The sequence below is a fragment of the Plecotus auritus genome (assembly GCF_963455305.1).
Source record: "Plecotus auritus genome assembly, chromosome: 3".
In the NCBI taxonomy this organism is placed as follows: Eukaryota; Metazoa; Chordata; class Mammalia; order Chiroptera; family Vespertilionidae; genus Plecotus; species Plecotus auritus.
Genome location: NC_137772.1, coordinates 183609792 through 183628944, shown reverse-complemented (window position 1 = coordinate 183628944; position 19153 = coordinate 183609792). Strand labels below are relative to the sequence as shown.

The 19153-nt window shown below is 38.5% G+C and overlaps 1 long non-coding RNA gene across 1 annotated transcript in view; it reads right to left on the bottom strand.

The window, feature by feature from the left end:
- Nucleotides 1-7675, bottom strand: part of LOC308245453 — a 152532-nt gene extending 144857 nt beyond the window's left edge. Inside the window, exon 1 of the long non-coding RNA XR_013960290.1 lies at nt 7632-7675. This is a non-coding gene — a long non-coding RNA (uncharacterized lncRNA). The remainder of the gene's footprint in view (nt 1-7631) is intronic.
- Nucleotides 7676-19153: the final 11478 nt, after the last annotated feature.

Below are 19153 nucleotides of genomic sequence, written 5' to 3'. Positions count from 1 at the left end.
TATTTTCTCCAACTCTTAGTATTTTCAAATTTTTTATTATAATCATTTTAGTGCGTGTAGAGTTGTATCCCTGTTTGTATGTATTTTATTGGTAGCTTTATGGAGGTAAGACACAATGAATTGAAGATACATAAAGTATACAATTTGTTAAGTTTTGACATAGGTATATAACCATGAAATAATCACTACAATACGATAATGAAGATATTCATTATAAACAAAACTTTCATTTTGCCCCTTGGTAATTCCTCCCTCCAGCACTGACATCCCTACTCTGTGCCCCGGAAACCACTGATCTGTTTTCTGTTACTGCAAATTAGCTGAATTTTTTATGATTTTATATTAAAAAATTAAATCATACAATGCTGTCTCCAAAACCCTCAGTAAAGTCTGCTGCTTACATGTCTCTTAAAAGTGTCTTGTTTGTTCTTTTCCAATGAAATGAATGAAGGACTAAATCCTATATTTGACATAATGCCTAACAGAGAAAGGAACAACCAGAAGTCATAGAAGAAAACAAGGATTCAGTGGAGGCAGATATCCAGAGCCAAACTCAGCATGAGACTATGTTTCTCCTGCCCTTAGTAAATTTCAGGAATCTTGGAAAAGCACAGAAATTTCTACACAAAAGGATAAGGTGATCTAGTCGAAATGTGAACTGCATATAGATTTTTCACTAAGCAACATCTCCTTATTTTCACTGAAAAGAAGTGTTTACTTCTACTACCAGCATAAAAAGCAATTATAATCATTAATCTCTCCCTGGTTCTACTTCTCAGCAGTCCTAATGTACATTATTTCCATTTTCCCTCATGTTCAGATGCTGCCTTCTACTAACTAACCTCTCATCACAGACATTTATAGCTACCAGATGGTGGTGCGTTCCTTTCCTTCTTTGCATGCACATTCCCTACACTATGCACTGCATAAACATTGACTGCAATAAGCATTTCAGCTGTTTTAAATTATTCTAGAATATATGGCAGAGTTCACTCAATTTAGGAAAGGCAGCACAGATGTATCAGTGTAACAAAAGAGATATTAGAATAAAAATACCAATTAATCAGGCTAAAGTTAGTTTTACGTTTTGTTTTCTGCACCTCCCTTCACTTTCATATTGGTAGAAAAACCAAGAATGTTGGAAATATAGTAGGGTTGTTAACCATGCTGGCTGTCACGAGAGAATGAGCCTTGACTTCTCCAAATAACATTAAATGACACATTTTAAGAAAAACAGTTAAGTACTTAACATCCCAGAATGAGTAATATTGGCTATGGAGTTGTGTGGACTTTTCTTAGGGAAAGCTTTACGGAAAAGGTGACATTTGCATTGCATCATGAAGGGAGAGTAAAAGTTTGTCAGACAAATAAGGAGAACAACCTTCTATGAAGAGAAAACACTGCATCCAAAGATTCAAAAAAAGAAACCATGAACTGAGTGTGTTTTGTGTATCATGAAAAGTCCAAACATTATGTAACATGAGGAGAGGTTATGAAGGCAAGTTGTTGAAGGAACTATTCAAAGATGATGGTCCGATTAAATCCCATTTAGAAAGTTCAGTCAATAATTTTGTGTCTGAAATTTCTTCAAACCACAGTCTAATTGTCAGACACCGATAATTGTTCCAGGACCCAGGGAAGCCCAGACATTCAGTAGCTCCCTCTCTCAGACTGCCCTTTGAATAGACCATTTGCCTGGTCTGATGACTCAGCCTCCATGCTGATTTCCCTCTGGAACTTGACTTCAGGTACATCCCTTCTAGTTCTATTGACCATGATCTTTAAAAGGAACTTTGTGACCTCCTCATTCACCTACACCAGTGGTCGGCAAACTCATTAGTCAACAGAGCGGCAAACTGCGGCTCACGAGCCGCATGTGGCTCGCGAGCCGCAGTTTGCCGACCACTGACCTACACCACACACACACACACACACACACACACACACACACACACACACACACAAACACACCTGCCTCGTGTTATATAGCAATTACCTGCTAAGTCTCTACTTCTTCTAGCCTTCCTCATCAGAAAGTGTGATCAGGCAATTAGCAATGAAAAGTCAAAGGATGATTTCAAGCAAAGGAAAAATGTGTTAAGAATTATTCAGAGTATTAACACTGGTTGTTTTCCTTATTAAATATAAAACCAATAGTCATTTAAAAGTTGGAGTTCAAAGAAAGCCGGATAAGGAAACTTTAGCAAATTTTCTCAAGTGATAAGACTTTGAGTGGAAAGTGTTTACAAATTAATTGAGGGTATAGGAACCACTCAAACACAATAAGAATAGTAAACTGTTCAGATTTTTTTTAGAATTAAATATTTGCTTAATTCCACTTCCCCACTGCGCCTCCCTCAACTCCATCCATGTGAATTTCATTACCAAAATAACATGGGAAGCTGAGAAAAAAGAGACATAGAAGGAAGAGTGTCATGTAAGATAACAAACATGAGTACTGATTATTGAATTGCAATGCAAAATAATATTAAAATTTAAATCCCCAAAGCATGAACTTAGAGAGATTTGCATGATATCAAGAAGTCATTTATTATTAGTTTTTCTGCACCTATAGATAAATGAAGCCAAGAAAATCTCCATTTTCCCAGCTGCAAATTTTTTGACTGTGGTGGAATATTAAGCTATTGAGTTGAAGAGTGTTGTCTGCTTTAACTATGAGTGTTGAATATAACATGAGTAATCAGCATGAAATAGTATTCTTAGGCCCCCTTCGTTGTAATCAGCATGTCATTGTTACAATATTGTGGTACCCAAATAAAGTAGAGTCTCCTCATTCTTAATTTTTGAATAAGTGTTTAAGGACTAAATTATAATAATTTTCAAATGCATAAAGGACAGTCTTGTAAGATTGCATCTTTCTCTTAAAAATGATAAGAAATTCACTAATGAGTCCATTAGACAAAGTCCATTAAAGGCGACAGGACAAAGATCTCTTGGAAGACCTCATCAAGCGGAGACAATATGCAAGATTAATTCAGTGTCCATACAGCTTCCCTTGTGTGCTGACAGGAAATGAGGTTTGAGTGACAACTTTATTTAGCGAGTCAAAGACTGCTGAAAATTTTATGAAATGGTGCAACTTACATGCAAAAATGAGCAGAGTTTGATTAGGAGAGTTTGATGTGATACCGTGAAAAATGTGAATAATTCTCATTTCTACCAGTTAATAAAAGGCATGAAATATAAATTAGTTGTAAGCTTGATCTGCATGGAGTTGACTTTGTGTTTGCAATAGTAACCTTATCATAATACATTTATTAATAGGGATCTCATTTATACTCTTCTTTTATACTCAACTCATTTGAAATCATCATGGTTCCTATTAGTTAGGCTTCATTTAAAAGTATCATTGATTGTTTAGACATCCATCCTTAGAAATTTATTTGTAACTGCAATTCTTAGGGCTTAGAGATTTTGCTTCACTCAAGAACAAGTTTTTACATTAAGAAAATAAGCCTCATTTACACGCACATACAAAGAAAGGATTACCAATACTTGGACAACTCAGAAGATCACATTTTAAATGTTTATATAGGTAGTGGAAATATTCCCATATAAAAAAGCTTGAAACTCTGACCTAAAACCCAATGGAAATAATAATGCACATGTATAATTTTTATGATAAAGATACAGAACTTATTATACTGTGTCATTTTGTTATATTACTAGTGGCCCAGTGCACGAAATTTGTACATTGAGTGGGGGGGTGGAGTGTCCCTCAGCCCAGCCTACACCCTCTCCAATCTGGGACCCCTCGGGGGATGTCCGACTGCTGGTTTAGACCAGATCCACAGGGATCGAGCCTAAACCGGCAGTCGGACATCCCTTTCATAATCCGGGACTGCTGGCTCCAAACCACTCACCTGCCTGCCTGCCTGATTGCCCCTAACCACTTCTGCCTATCAGCCTGACCGCCCCTAACCACTCCCCTGCTGGCCTGATTGATGCCTAACTGCTCTCCTGTTGGCCCAATCGCCCCCAACTGCCCTCCCCTGCTGGCCTGATTGCCCCCAACTGCCCTCCCCTGCCAGCCTGATTGCCCACAACTGCCCTCCCCTGCCACGACCTGCCTCCTCTGCCAGGGCCCGCCTACTCTACGCAAGGTGGCGGAGATGCCAGGACCAGCCTCCACTGCACCGTACAGAGCCGCAGGACCCCCAGGCCTCACTTCACGGAGCAGCCACCAGGTCCTGCCTCCACTGTGCATGTGGCCATCTTGTGGTGGCCATCTTGTGGTGGCCATCTTGTGGCGGCCATCTTGTGGCAGCCATCTTGTGACAACGTCACATGCGAGGGCCACCTAGGCTTTTATTAGCATAGATATCTTATGAAATAAAGTAAATTTTTAAAAGAAAATGAAAATGTAGCCTAACTTTATTAAAACATGTCTATTGAAATTATGACAACACAGTTCAATGTTCACAGAATCATAACATAAAAGTCACTAAATGTTTTACATTTTTTAAAGTCTTACCAATAGATCAATTCAACAGATATTTGTTTATGTTTAAGAATGTTTTGACAAAATAATTATCCTTATATAACCATCTCTAAACTGTCAATATGCTAACCAAAATAGTCCTATTTTAAAATAGTCCTATTTTAAAAAAAGATGTGGCTGGAAAATTCAGCGTATGCTGATAGCTATTATTTGTTTGTGTGTGTGTGTGTGTGTGTGTGTGTGTGTGTGTGTGTTTGTTTTTTGTTTTGTTTTGTTGGTTTTTTGTTTTTTTTTGTTTTGTTTTTTTTTTTCAAAAAAAAACAGGCTTAGTATTAGGCTTATTTGGAGGTATTTCAAGTTCTTTGATTATGAGCAACCTATGCATGTGATATATCAATATGACTCAGGACATAAGCCCAAGATGCATAGCCCTGGAAATCAAATGAGATCACTTTCACAGGAGTTCCTCTGACCCCCACCCCAACACCCCTTATTTAACCACCAGGAAGTTGACATTGGGCCAGCTGTCCAATGAGTGCTCCACAGTTCAAATGGGTTCAATTGTTTCCTGAGATACCATTTTACTGGTTCCTCTGGTCCCTGTGCTTTCTGTAGATAGGTAGTGAATTCAAGTTAAATATGTTTGACAAGAATCTTTTCTAAGGAATGCTGTGTACTTCATATTAAATCACATCAGGAAGCCCATGAAGTTTGGTTTTTCCACTAGCAGAGCTGTTAGTCTGATCCCTGGGTTAAGGTGGTGACACTTAGATCTCTCTATTATCAAGACAAGTTTCCCACTTTGTGGTTAGTAAACCACATGTAGGGTGATGCTTTGGCATCATATGAAATATTTTATCTAATGGTTGAGCATCAAGTGATAATGCTTGCTTGAGTCAAATATTTTATTAGTGGTTAAAAGTATTTTTAATGACATTGTTCCTTCTGTATTTTAGTTGGCATTCTGCTGTAAAGTTCCTGGGAGAACTTCAACTGGAGCTATTTGCTTATTCTAAACTATCATCCTAGCAAAAAGGTAGGATAAATGCTTAATGCTTTCCTTTTAATTACCGACTTCCAAGATAAGCAGTTGATTTAATAGTCCTTGCCAATGATGATAAATGAGGATCTAGTCTTCTGTTTTATTGTTGTTGTTAGCCTCAATATAGCTCACTAATGTTTACATATTCAATAACTTTCAGTTAATTGCATTATTTATGATGCTCAAATTTGGTCAGCTGGAATCCAATCAAATTGGTTCCCACAGCCTTTTGATATGGTCTCTATGATTACTTTCTGGCACAAAATATTCTACACCTTGAAACAGCTATTTTTCCAAAAATTTTTTAGTATGAAAGGTACTTAGAAACCACAGTTTGGATACCAAGAGTTTCATTGTTCCTGGAGTATCAATGATTCTCAGATTCTAGAAAATATATTTTTAACATCATGTGTTCATACTGAAATTTCCCATTCCCATTTAACAATTCAGAGTTTTTACTTCATTTATTTGATTTTATACAGATATCTCTTTTCTATTATACATAAAATTTTGTTTTCTACTAACCTTAATACTTTACTAGAGGCCTGGTGCATGAAATCTGTGCACAGGGGGAGGGGAGAGTGTGCCTCAGCCTGGCCTGCACCCTCTCTAATATGGGACCCCTTAGGGGATATCCAACTGCTGGTTTAGGCCCGATCCCACTGGGACTGCTGGCTCCTAACCACTCACCTGCCTGCCTGCCTGATTGCCCCTAACTACTTCTGCCTGCCAGCCTGATTGCCCCCTAACCACTCCCCTGCTGGCCTGATTGATGTCAAACTGCCCTGCCCTACAGGCCTGGTTGCCCCCAACTTCCCTCCCCTGTTGGCCTGGTCGCCCCCAACTGCCCTTCCCTGCCGGCCTGATCACCCACAACTGCCCTCCCCTGCTGGCCTGTTTGCCCCCAACTGCCCTCTCTTGCTGGCCATCTTGTGGTGGCCATCTTGTGATGACATTGTGCAAGGGCGTTGCGCAATGCCACCTAGGCATCGCGCAATGCCACCTAGGTTTTTATTATATAGGATTCTTGCTCTACCTTACAACATTAACAAAACTTGTTTCAAAATAACTGCACCAATATTATTAATATTAGAAGTAAAACTACTGATTAGAGCTGTATGTGTGTGTGTTTTTTCCTTAGAATATATACTAGTAAATGTACATGGAGTTCTAAAGTCATTTGAAATAATTCTCTTCTCTGTGTGGTTGTGTCCCATTGGGCATAGTGTTCATTTGGGGGGGGGTCTGTATTCACACTTTGAAGCTTGCTAAGCTGCGTTGTGCTCTACGGGGGACTCACACCATAGCTTGTTCAACCACAGCCCAATGAATATGCATTTATGTGTTTCTGATCTTTTGTTATTATCAACAACTTGCCTTTCACTCAAATACCACAACATACCTACGATATTATTACCTCTATTTTAATATTACAGACCTGAGGTTCAGAGAAATTGATGAATTTCTCCAAGTTTACATAGCTGTTGAAAGCCTAAAACTTGCTATTAATTTCTAAGTACAATGCCTCATGGACATCCCCATCAACACATTCATTGATCATTTTCTGTGGTCCATTGCTTCCAGGCATCTTTGTGAAAATGAACAAACAAACAAAAGAAAGAAAAGAAGCCAGTCTCCACATGCATGTTTAGATCCAAGTGGATATGTGCCTAGGGCCTCAGCTGGAGGGGTATTTTCTAATACCTACATCCAGAACCAGCTGAACATCTGCTCCTACCTTGCCATATCCTAATACATACGATAATTCACTACACACCCACACTTTTGCTTAATCAAAATGCTATATCCAACTGCCACAGAAATGAGGTGTAATGCACAAACCCTTTGTGAGAACAGATAATGATCATATTTGTTTTGGTGTAAGTGTACGGAGCTACATTGAAATAATTTTATTAGAATTTTTCCTTTATTCAGCAGTGTGGGGTCCACCAAGATATTTGATTTGAATCTCAGTACAACATATGAAAAGATAATACATGAGCAATAATCTAATGCATGAACTGTTTTCATATGCCAGAAACTAGCCAGGACTTTGAAATGGCCACTAAGATGTCATTGTTTCAAACACAACACAAAGGCCCACCACACTATAGGTGAGTGACTCACCTTCCTGCAGGGGTGCACCCCCGATGGCTTGCTGGATGCTTTCTGCAGGTCCTTTCCATTGATGCACTGTGGGTAGAAGTAGGGCTAGTGAGCTGATTGTCCCTCCACAGATAGAAAAATAATAGAAACTCCTCTCTGTTTAGATTTATATTTAATTTTCATCAAGCTCGCTTTGTCCTTAGAAGTATGTATATTACAAAGTGTCACCTCTGGGACCCATGATGGCAATCCATCTCTTTTTCCCACATCTAAAGCTAGAATTGGCAGTGTTCTCCTTTTTCCATGAACTACTTTTAAATGACATGCAGGAGAAGAAAGACATTGTAGTTAAATATATAAAAATAAATTTTCTTGGCTTACTGGGATAGCAAACAAATATCTATGAGTAATGCCCCTATATTGCCAGCTAGCAGGGCACTTAATAAAACCCAAACAACTGTCACACACAGGTTATAAGGTCATTTCTCACATATAAGATAAACTAGAAATCTATCCAAAGGATAGAATCAGGGAGAACGTTATGAAGTTTGCTGGAAAATAAAAAATGAGTTTCACATGTTATTTCATTTCCCAAGGGCACTTTGATAAGCATACACACATATTGTCAATGCATACTGGGACACCGGTGCATGTTGGGGACACGGAAACAAGCAAGTTCAAAACCATAAATGTCATTTAATAACAAATTAAACATTTGCCACAGGTGACAGGAAAACAAATAAGTAAAATAAAGCTGTGTGGGGTTTTTTGGCTGCCAACCATGGAGAGAAAGACAGAAATGTAAACTATGGAGACACTGTCCTTCAAGAAAGTAATGGTAAGGTTTCTATTTATAACTTTTCCACTTAAAATAGTCACAGAGGCTTGTACCTGTCAATGTTCCCTGAATAAATGAATGAATGCATGAAAATAAATGTTGTAAGAAAGTGATTTTATATGGGTTGTGGAGAAGAGATGGGAATTCATGGACATGCTTTCAGAATGGTTTAAGAAACAACAACCAGATTTCCAATGAAGTCTAATACAAAAGAAACTGTTAGTTTTTAACATTTTCCAATACTGTGCACAACTGAACAACAGAAAGAATTTAGCTTAGTGGTGGTTAAACTTCAGTGTGCATTAAGATACACCCGGGTATCTGCTTAAAGTGTAGACTCTGATTTAGGCCCAGGAATCCATATCTAAATGTCCCAGCTCTGGCAGGCATGGCTCAGTTGAGTGTTGACTTATGAACCTGGAGGTCACAGTTTGATTCCTTGTCAGGGTACATGCCCGGGTTGCCCAGAGGTAGAAGTGTGGTGTGGACAGGGATCAGCCAATCAATGATTCTCTCTCATCACTGATGTTTCTATCTCTCTCTCTCCATCTTCCTTCCTCTCTGAAATCAATAAAAATAAAAATATTTTTAAATGTCCAGGTGATTCTGAGACCGTGTTCCCGAGATAGTATTTTGAGAAACTGTTCTATACCAAATGGCAGGCCTGAAGAAAGGTTTGGTTTTCCTGTCCTCTTTCCTCTGTGGGTTTTCTTTGATAGCAGTTTTTTGGAGGGGAGTTATTATTATTTTTTTTTGTAAGTCTGCACAACAACTCATTGTCCCAATATCATAGCCGAATTCAGCCTTCTTATTGGAAAATACTATTTCTTAAGCTCAGAATTTATATTTGGAATATATTTTAAATTTGAGTCATCCCCACAAAAGCCACCTTTTAAGTAGAGAAACTTGTGTTTCAATTGTGTGGTAATTCAATGAAATTTGTAGGGTAGGGAAGGCAGAGAGGGTGGGGAGCAGAAAGATGCATTAAGGTTTTTCTTCAGATAGAGAAAGACCCTGTAAAAAGGCTGCAAATTTTTAACATTTATTTTAAAGTTATAAAGAAAATAAAATGTAAAAAGTATTTTTCTTTGTATTAAAAAACAAATGAAAAGTAATTAAATTATATATTAGGGTTATCAGAAAAAATACAATAATCAGTTAATTGTTAATTTTAAATAAACCATGAATACTTTTTTAGTATTAATATAACACTTACCTGGGCATCCTGTATTTTGATTTGTTAAATTTGGTAACTCTAATATCTTTCATGTAAGAGTAGTGTTAGAATTACTGTTCTGGGTGCCATAGAATGAAGGGCATGGGTTATGGATCTTTAAGGGGATCATTGACATAATTAAAGTCTGACTCCCACCTGAAGGAAGCCTTGCAAGATATTTCCTGTGACCTGGGAACTGCCATTTATATCAGACATCTGAGAAATTTCCCCAAAGGCTATTTAACTTGATCAATCTGACAATTCTCTACCAGCAAGATCCTTTTAATGCCCCACAGACCTTTTTAATGAAAGATTGCAGAGGGCGATTCAGTGTGCATAACCACATTCGTTTTCTATATGTATATAATTATCTAATAACAGTGTTGCATATGTCATCTTTCTCCTCTTTTCCATAGAAAACTCATATGTGCCTTTCTGCTTTAAGCATTCTTGAGTTCTGAGTGTTTTTTTGTGAGTCTCTGGTTTTCTCAAAACATTCTATTTACTTTTTTTACAATGAGAATTAGTCACGAGGATGTAAAGCACAGCACAGGGAATACAGTCAATAATATTGTAATAACTGTGTGTGGTGCCAGGTGGGTACTTGAAGTATCAGGGGGACCACTTGGTAAAGTATATAACTGTCTAACCACTATGCTGTACAACTGAAACTAATACAAAATAATATTGAATGTAAACTGTAATTGAAAAAGTTTTTTAAAATTTTTTTTTTCAATTCAGCACTATTGACATTTTGGGCCAGATAATTCTTTGTTGTTAGGGGCTGTATTGTAGGATATTTAGCAGCATCTCTGGCCTCTACCCACTAGATAGCAGAAGTACTCCCTAACCTGAGGACATGCTTACAGAGAGTACAGACAAAGAGAGAGAGAAAAACTTTGATGTGAGAGAGAAATATCAATATTGCTTTCCATACTTGCCCCAACTGGAGATCAAACCTATAACCCAAGTATGTGCCCTAACCAGGAATTAAACCAGCAACTTTTTGGTACACAGGACGATGTTCAACCAACTAAGCCATTCCAGCCAGGCTCTATATATTTTTGTGTATTAATTTTGCTCTTTTTTTTTCTAATATTGTGAATTATATCGATGTTTTTTTCCTGCTAAACTGAACTTGCATTCTTTTAATAAACACAATTTGGTCATGATGTACTTTTTTTAAGGCTTAATATAACATTTTACTTTATTATAATACCCTATTACCTCCCTCTTCTTATTATATCACAATACAGAATATTGGGAAATATTTTAAAATAAAACAATTTTCATTCATTCTTACAACTGAGAAATAAGATCTGTTGTATCTTGAGTGTATGTCTGTATGAGTGAACACACATCACACATTTGTGCATATATAGTTGATAACACACAACGTATTCCATTGTGAAACTTATTTTCCCTTCGCATAACACATTTCCCTTGGCAAAAGTGTTCTTTTATATTATCAATTAAAGGCCCAGTGCATGAAATTCGTGCACGGGGTGGGGGGAGGGGTTCCCCTCAGCCCAGCCTGCACCCTCTCCAATCCGGGACCCCCTGGGGGATGTCCGACTGCCAGTTTAGGCCCGATCCCCAGGATCGGGCCTAAACCGGCAGTCGGCCATTTCTCTCACAATCCAGGACTACTGGCTCCTGTTCACCTGCCTGCCTGCCTGATCGCCTCCAACTGCCCCCCCCCCCCCTTGCTGGCCTGGTCACCACCAACTTCCCCCCCCTACCAGCCTAGTCGCCCCCAACTGCCCCCCCCCCCCACCAGCCTGGTCACCCCTCACTGCCCCCTCTGCTGGCCTGGTCGCCCCACACAGCCTGCTGCTGGGTCATTTGGTCACCCCTCACTCACCCCCCTGCTGGCCTAGTCACCCCATGCAGCCCCATTCGGTTGCAATGGTTGCTTAGGCTTTTATATATATAGACTAGAGGCCCAGTGCACGGATTTGTGCACCGGTGGAGTCCCTCGGCCTGGCCTGCGGCTCCTGGACATCCCCTGAGGGGTCCTAGATTGTGAGAGAGTGCAGGCCAGGCTGAGGGACCCCACTGTTGCACAATCGGGGCCAGGGAGGGACCGCAGGAAGGCTCCAGGGCGTGTCTGGCCTGTCTCACCCAGTCCCAATTGCCAGGACTCCAGCAGCAAGCTAAACTACTGGCCAGAGCATCTGCCCCTGCTGATCAGTGTGCATCATAGCTATTGATCAAATGATCAGACTGTCGAACATTGCTTAGGCTTTTATATATATAGGTACAATTTTAAGGGTTGCATAGTATTCTAACCCTTGTATTTAATTTACTTGATTAATTGATTAATTTTTTCTAATTGAATACAGTATATCCTCACATAACATCATCAATAGTTTCGCACTTTTAAGCAAAATGGCATACAATGAAACCAATTTTACCATAGACTAACTGATATAAACAAGAATTAAGTTACTATGGCATCTCATCAACTTTATAATGAAACAACATTATTCAAGTGCCTGCTATATATCAATTGCTTCCAGTTTTTCATTAAGGCACACATCACTGTGACTAACATTCTTGCATCTACATTTTTGTGTTTTTGCTGATTACTTTTCCATTATTGATTTACTAGAGGCCTGGTGCATGAAATTCGTGCATGGGGGGATCCCCTCAGCCCAGCCTGTACCCTCTCCAATCCAGGACCCCTTGGGGGATGTCCAACTGCTGATCCCTGGGATCGGGCCTAAACTGGCAGTCAGACATCCCTCTCACAATCCTGGACCACTGGCTCCTAATCGCTCACCTGCCTACCTGCCTGGTATCCCCCAATTGCCCCCCCTGCTGGCCTAGTCACCCCTCACTGCTCCCCCTGCCAGCCTAATTTCCCCCAACTGCCCCCCCTGCCAACTTGGTCGCCCCCAACTGCACCCCCCCCCCCACCGGCCTGGTTGCCTCTTACTGCCTGCCCCCACTGGCCTGGTCGCCCTCAACTTCTCCCCTGCTGGCCTGGTCGCCCCACGCAGCCTGCTTGTTCAGTTGTTTGGTCGTCCCTCACTAACCCCCCTGCCGGCCTGGTTGTAGGCAGCCATCTTGTGAGGGTGTGATGGTCAATTTGCATATTACCTCTTTATTATATAGAATAATATCTTTGTTTATATTAAAATATCAACCTTTGTCTTTTAATGTAGACCTAGTTTTAATCTACATGTGGCTTAGAATTTTTACATCTAGGTTTATTGAAAATATTGGCCTGTAATTTTCTTTCTTATAATGTCCTTGTTAGGTTTTAATATCACAAACATGCTACTCTCAAAAAAGAATTGGGAATTACTCTTTCTTCCATTCTCTGGAAGAATTTGTGTAAGATCTGTGTTATTCTTTAATGCATATTAAAATTAGTCATTGAAACAATCCAGCCAGAATCAAATTTTTAATTGTGTGTCTTTTAATTTTCTATTTTCTCTTGTGCTAATTGTAGTAAGTTGCATTCTTTTAGGAATTTATCTTTCACTTAAATTATATAACTTATTGACATAAAGTTCATAATATATAATTAGAATATTGATAATTTTTGTGATTTATTTAGTAATCACAAAAATTTATTTTTATTCCTGTTATTATTTCTCCCATCACTATTCTTTACTTGATTGGTATAGCAGAGGGTTATAAATTGGATTAATTTCTTAAAAGAACCCACTTTGAGCTGTATTGGTCCTCTCTATTGGATGTGTTATCTAACCTAATAATTTCTACTTTTATCTTTTTTTCCTTTTTTCTACTTTGGATATATTATTTGATGTCTTTTCCTAATTTCTGCTATAAATATTCTGCTTATTAACTGTTAGTCTCTTTTTTATTCTATATTTTGGGATATACATTTCCCTTTAAGAAGTTTTAATAAGCAATATTTTCTTTTTTATTTAGTTCAAAATATTTTCCAATTTCCATTTTGAATTTTTTTTTTTACTTATGGGTTATATGTAATTGTATTTTGTATCTTACAAAAATGTAAAGTTTTTAATTTTCTTTTGTTATTTGTTTCTAGTTTAATATCATGGTGGTCAGAAAACACTCTCTATGATATTAAGCTTACATATATTGAAATATGATTTATGGCTCAAATTATAAGCATATATTGTATAAATGTTTTATGTATACTTACTTTAAAAGAATGAAATTTCCACATTTTGTGAACATTGTTCTATGTATGTCATGTTTTCTAATATTCTTATTCAGATATTGACTATCTTTGCTAATTTGCCATCTGATTGTTCTACCACTTAATGAGAGAAGTTACCTGCATATTTAGTGTTTTCTTTGCTTTTTATTCCTTCTACCACTCCAATCCTCCATCTAAAATTATTTTTCTTCTGCCTGAAGAACACTTTTTTTTTTTACTTTCTTTAGTGTATATCTGCTGTCAAATAATTACTCTTTTTTTATTTGTCTAAAAATGTCTATTTTGTCTTCTTTTTTGGAAGGTTTTTGTTTATTTTCTTCCTTATTTGTTTGGTTGGTTAGTTGAGTGGTTTTTGGTTTGGGGTTGTTTTGTGGCTTTTTTGTATGTAGAATTCTTTCAGCACTTGTAGTCATCACTTCATAATTTTCTGCTGTCCATTGGTTCTACTGAACAATTATTAACTTAAGTCTTGCTCCACTAAAGGCAATCTGTTTTTTTGTGTTATCTAAGCTTTTAAGATTTTTGTATTTGTCAGTTTAGAGAAAACTGATACCTTTTTAAATATTGCTTTTGTCTAATTGCTCCTCCCCTCCTCTGCTGGGTCTCTAGTCACAGCTACATTAGACCTTACCACTCTCTGTCTTTTCATCCTTCTATATTTTCAATCCTATTTCTCGTTACTTTATTATTGATATTCTCTGATCTAACTTTCTGTTCAATAAATCTCAGCTATATCTAATGTGCTATTACTATTATCTTTGTGTTCTTAATTTTGACTATTATACTAGTACTTTGTAGTATTTAAATTGGCATTAATTTTTTCCCACCCACAATTTTAAATTCTCTGACAAAATACTCATTTGTGTATTTTTTCAATTTTAAGTCTGTGTCTAATAACTTTATCCCTCCAATATCTGAAACCTGCCATAGGCCCTCTCTATTGTTGGTTATTTCTACTGTGTTTGTTCATGTGACACTGTCGCCTGTATCCCTGATTTTTTTATTGTATGCCATACATTATATTTGCTAAATTGTTTGTAAAATATTTTGACATTAAAAATTCTGTTATTATCTTCACTACAAAGAACCTATGTTGCTTCTGTCAACTATTTGGGTCCTGGCAATCTGGGACCACCAACTTTTAGCTCAGAAATAAAAAGAATTTGCAGGAAATCCAGACCTTCCCAGGGCTATTTACTCTGCTCTGTCATTACTTTAGAGTAACCCTTATGGGGTATGAGCTCAAAGCCAGGAATTTTCACCAGGGCCCTATTGCCCTCCTTCTAGCCCTGAATGCAGATTCCGACTTCCTCTCAAGGCATCAAGAGCATCGGTCAGGCTCTCAGCCCTTTATTTCCTTGAACCAACAACCCACACTCTTCCAAAGAAAGCAGCCCTAAGCAGGGAACTCAGTTCCTCTACTTTCTTGAAGACACTCTGATGCCTTCATAGATAACACTGCTGTTGCCCTTTGGATTGTCTGAGCCCGGCAGAGAGTAGGGGCCAGCTTTCCTCCATAGTTGTAAGCAGGAAGTATCATAGTAACATCAGTGACAGTAGAAGCTGAGGATGAGGCATCCTTCTCCAATCTTTCTTATCCCGGTTATCCCCATGTTTCCTCCTTGTCTTCAGTAGAAGAATTTCCTAAATTACTTATAACACCATGTACAGAACTAGAAGCCAAGATGTCTGTAGTTTATGGCTTTTTAATTCCCTTTGTTACAACAATTTAGCTTTCCGACTGACAAGTAAAACACGTATGAAGTTGACACACTAATCCTATTTCTTGGGGGAAAGGCTATGATTTGTAATATGTGTTGTAGCATTATGTAGATGGCAGGAAAATCTGTTGGGATATGAATGTGAGCTTCTCAGAGGACTCAAACGAATAGCATGTTTGTCCCATGCCTCCTCCACACAAATGACACGGATGTCTTTGTGTTACAAGTTCCAGGCTCTTCTTGGGGTAAAGTTGTAGGGGGCTTAACAAACGGGTAGCACCAGGAGAGCAAGGGAATGCAGAGACAGAAAGGACGGGTGTGGGTTTGGGCTTTTTCTGTTGGGAACTGTGTAGTTGAGTACAGTGCCCCAGAAGTAGAGACCTTGGCAAAATCAGAAGGAAGGTGGTTGCATATCAGAGCTGCCACCAATGGGTAAAGCTTATGTGAACAGACAGCACTGCTGTCATCTGGAGCAGCTATAACTGCAAGACAGTGAGGACCAGCCCTCCACATGGGACTATAACCAAAAAATCGAAGGAACAAAAGTGAACTGAGGATAAGAAGCTCCTCCCCCATCTTCTTGAGCCCTGTTAGCCCCAGATTTCTGGTAAAACCAATGAAAGAGACAGAAACAGTTTCAAAAGTGACTGATATTGGAATGCTCATTAACCTTCACAGGTGGGAGCCCTAGCCATATTTCATTTGATTTAAGAAAATGAAGAAATGTGACCTTTCTGGTAACGGAGTGTCATCAAGTAATCCATTTAGGTTAGATTCATAATAGTAAAATAGAGAAAACAACCTAAATGTCAGACAATAGGGCAAAGAGCAATCACAGAATAAGCAACTCCATACAATTTGATGGTGATAAGAGAAGATCTGACTTTGGGTGGTGGGCACATGGTGCAATATACAGATCTTGCATCATAGAAACCCACATCTGAAACCTGTATGATCATATTAACCAATGTCACCCCCCCCCAAAAAAAAAAATAAGGAAAATAAAAACTCTACTCATACTGTTTAGCAATATAGGGAATGTTAATGAACCGTTTTAAGTGCAAAGAGAAAGCAAACTTGTATCTATCTATGATAGCAGTTTTTTAGAAATTGTGTTCAAATAAAAATGAAGTCTGCTGGAAGCCAATTCCAGCATATCAGCAGGGCTGAATCATCTGGAAATGGCTGAGGGCATTTCCCCAAACCTGAAAAGGATGCATAAATGATTGTTTGCTGCCAGACAGCTGAGGGCATTTCAATCTACATGTTATTGCCTCCTGCTGGCCAAACACCTGAACAGCCGTAGGCAGTTCTTCCAATCTGACAATGGATTCCCCGTATACTAAACCCTGGCCTTTGATGTGTATATCTACCTTGCCTTAGGACAATTTGTGTTAATAAAAAGCAAGGGGTCCTGAGACAAGGGAGAACTTGGTTTCTTTAGCCAAGCTCCTCTGGCCCCCCCAAATGCCTCCCAAAATTATGTTTTGTCTCTGGACTCTTGATTAATTTACACACAGCACCTTTTCCAGATTCCTGAACCCTTCTAGATGCCGAGAAACACACACCGGCAAAGTCTTTAATAGAAGAGAAAAGAATTGATACTTTGACATACTTTGGGTTAACGCTTTTGTTTGCTGTTTCTGTGTTTTTTCTTATCCCAAAATGAAGTGCTTTTTACTTTTTAATGATACATAATTGATTTATGTGCACAGATTTAGTGTTATTCTATTTACTTGATTATTAATCATGAATTTACTTAACAAATATTTATTTAGCACTTACAAAGGTACCAAACACTATGCTAGCTGATATTATTACAGTAGTAAACAAAACTAAACAAATCTCACAAGAACCAGATAATGGGGGAGGGGAAGACATAAACAACACAAAAGCACAAATATGTACTCATAACTCTTATTCAAGTTACTCCTTTCTAAAAGTGAGTGCTATGTAACACTTTCAGGTAACTTTAGAATTATTACTCAAGCTCAGACTTGAAGAATATGGAGCCAGATGAAAAGAAAATGGAAGAAACAGCCTCCATGGAAATGCATCAGAAGGGTCAGACCCCATTTTGAGGTTAGAAGAGGGGGCAGAACCTAGTATGAGAATGGGAGCCACTTACTGGTTAGAATGTCTGTGCACATCACATTTCCTCTAATGAAGTTAGAGTGAAACTTCCATGCCCATACTCTCTCAGACAATTTTAACTTCTTCCCTCTATAGCATGGCCGTTGAAGGAGAGGTTAGTTAATCATGGAACTAATGTATCGGGACTCAAAGAGACAGGGAAGTCACGAGTATTAGTGCAAAACTCTTGGACAAGTCATGGTAAAGGGTGTGGGTATCCCAAGCTGAAGGAGTGAGGGAAAGAGCAGTTACCAGAACCTGGAATAAGTGTTGTGTGTAGAGGGTCAACCGAAAGGGCTGTGGCTTTAGGGACTGAGACACAGCCAACTTGCAGCCACCCCAAAGGGAAAGAATAATTACCTTCACCTTATCCTCTCTGTCCTCCCATTGATCTCTCTCTCAATGATGTTCCCCACTGGCCAAACCCAGAGGGCAGAGAGAACCAGGATGTGTGCCACATAGGTCAGCTTCCATGGCAAAGAACTGTGGGAAGAATGGTAGAGAAAGGATCTATCTAGAAAGGCAAATGGAAGATATCCAGCATGGGTGACAAATTGACCCAACTTGACTCCTTTGCTTTGCTGTTCAATAGAGAACCTAATGCAAGTGGTCCAGCAGTCATGACACCAAGGTTCAGAAGGAGTCACTGTCATTGCCCTTATTGCTGACCATACACAATCCAAAATCTAACTAATCCTGAGATATTCCTGCTTTCAGGGATAAGAGATCGGGGGAGAGATAGTTTATGCCACCTCTACTTCTTCTATCCTCTGAACACCCTGGATTGGCTTCTATTCTATGAACTAACTCTGTTCAATTGGTCCACATGATAGGTTAGGGAAAATTAGGATAAGCTAATACCCTTAACTGATCTTCCCAACAAAGGGCTCACTGGAGCACTCTAAAATCTTCCATACTCCTAAAAGTTGGGGTCATAAATATTTTTAGTTTTCAATATCTTCTCAACAGCCCTTCCATCAAATAATTATTGATACTTTTTTCTTCTCATTTTTCTGACAAACATCCTTAAATGTTTTTGCTAGTTCAAAATGGGTACAAAATAGCCCATTCCATTTTGAATATCAAGTTAAAGCATGTAACAGTCCATTTTAAGGACTGATCTGATTTTCACGCACTGCAAATGAGTAGAGTCAGCAGTACCACAATCATCATACCCCTTTTGGAAAGCAACAAGAATAACATGGCAACTGCCATTGTCCTGAAAAAACTCTGCCCCATAACTAAATGAAGGATTTAATTCCTTGAATAGGACTTCAATAATTAGCCATGCAGGCTGCCCTTCCTCTGAATGCAATTAGCAAAATATCCACAGAGCCACAATCAAAACACAAGACCCATCTTATAATGGGCAGACTTATTAAATAGGACACAAATAGCACTATCATAAAAAATGTGACGAATTTGTTTTTAAATTATTTCCATTATCAAAAGACATTATTAAAAGAGTAGAAA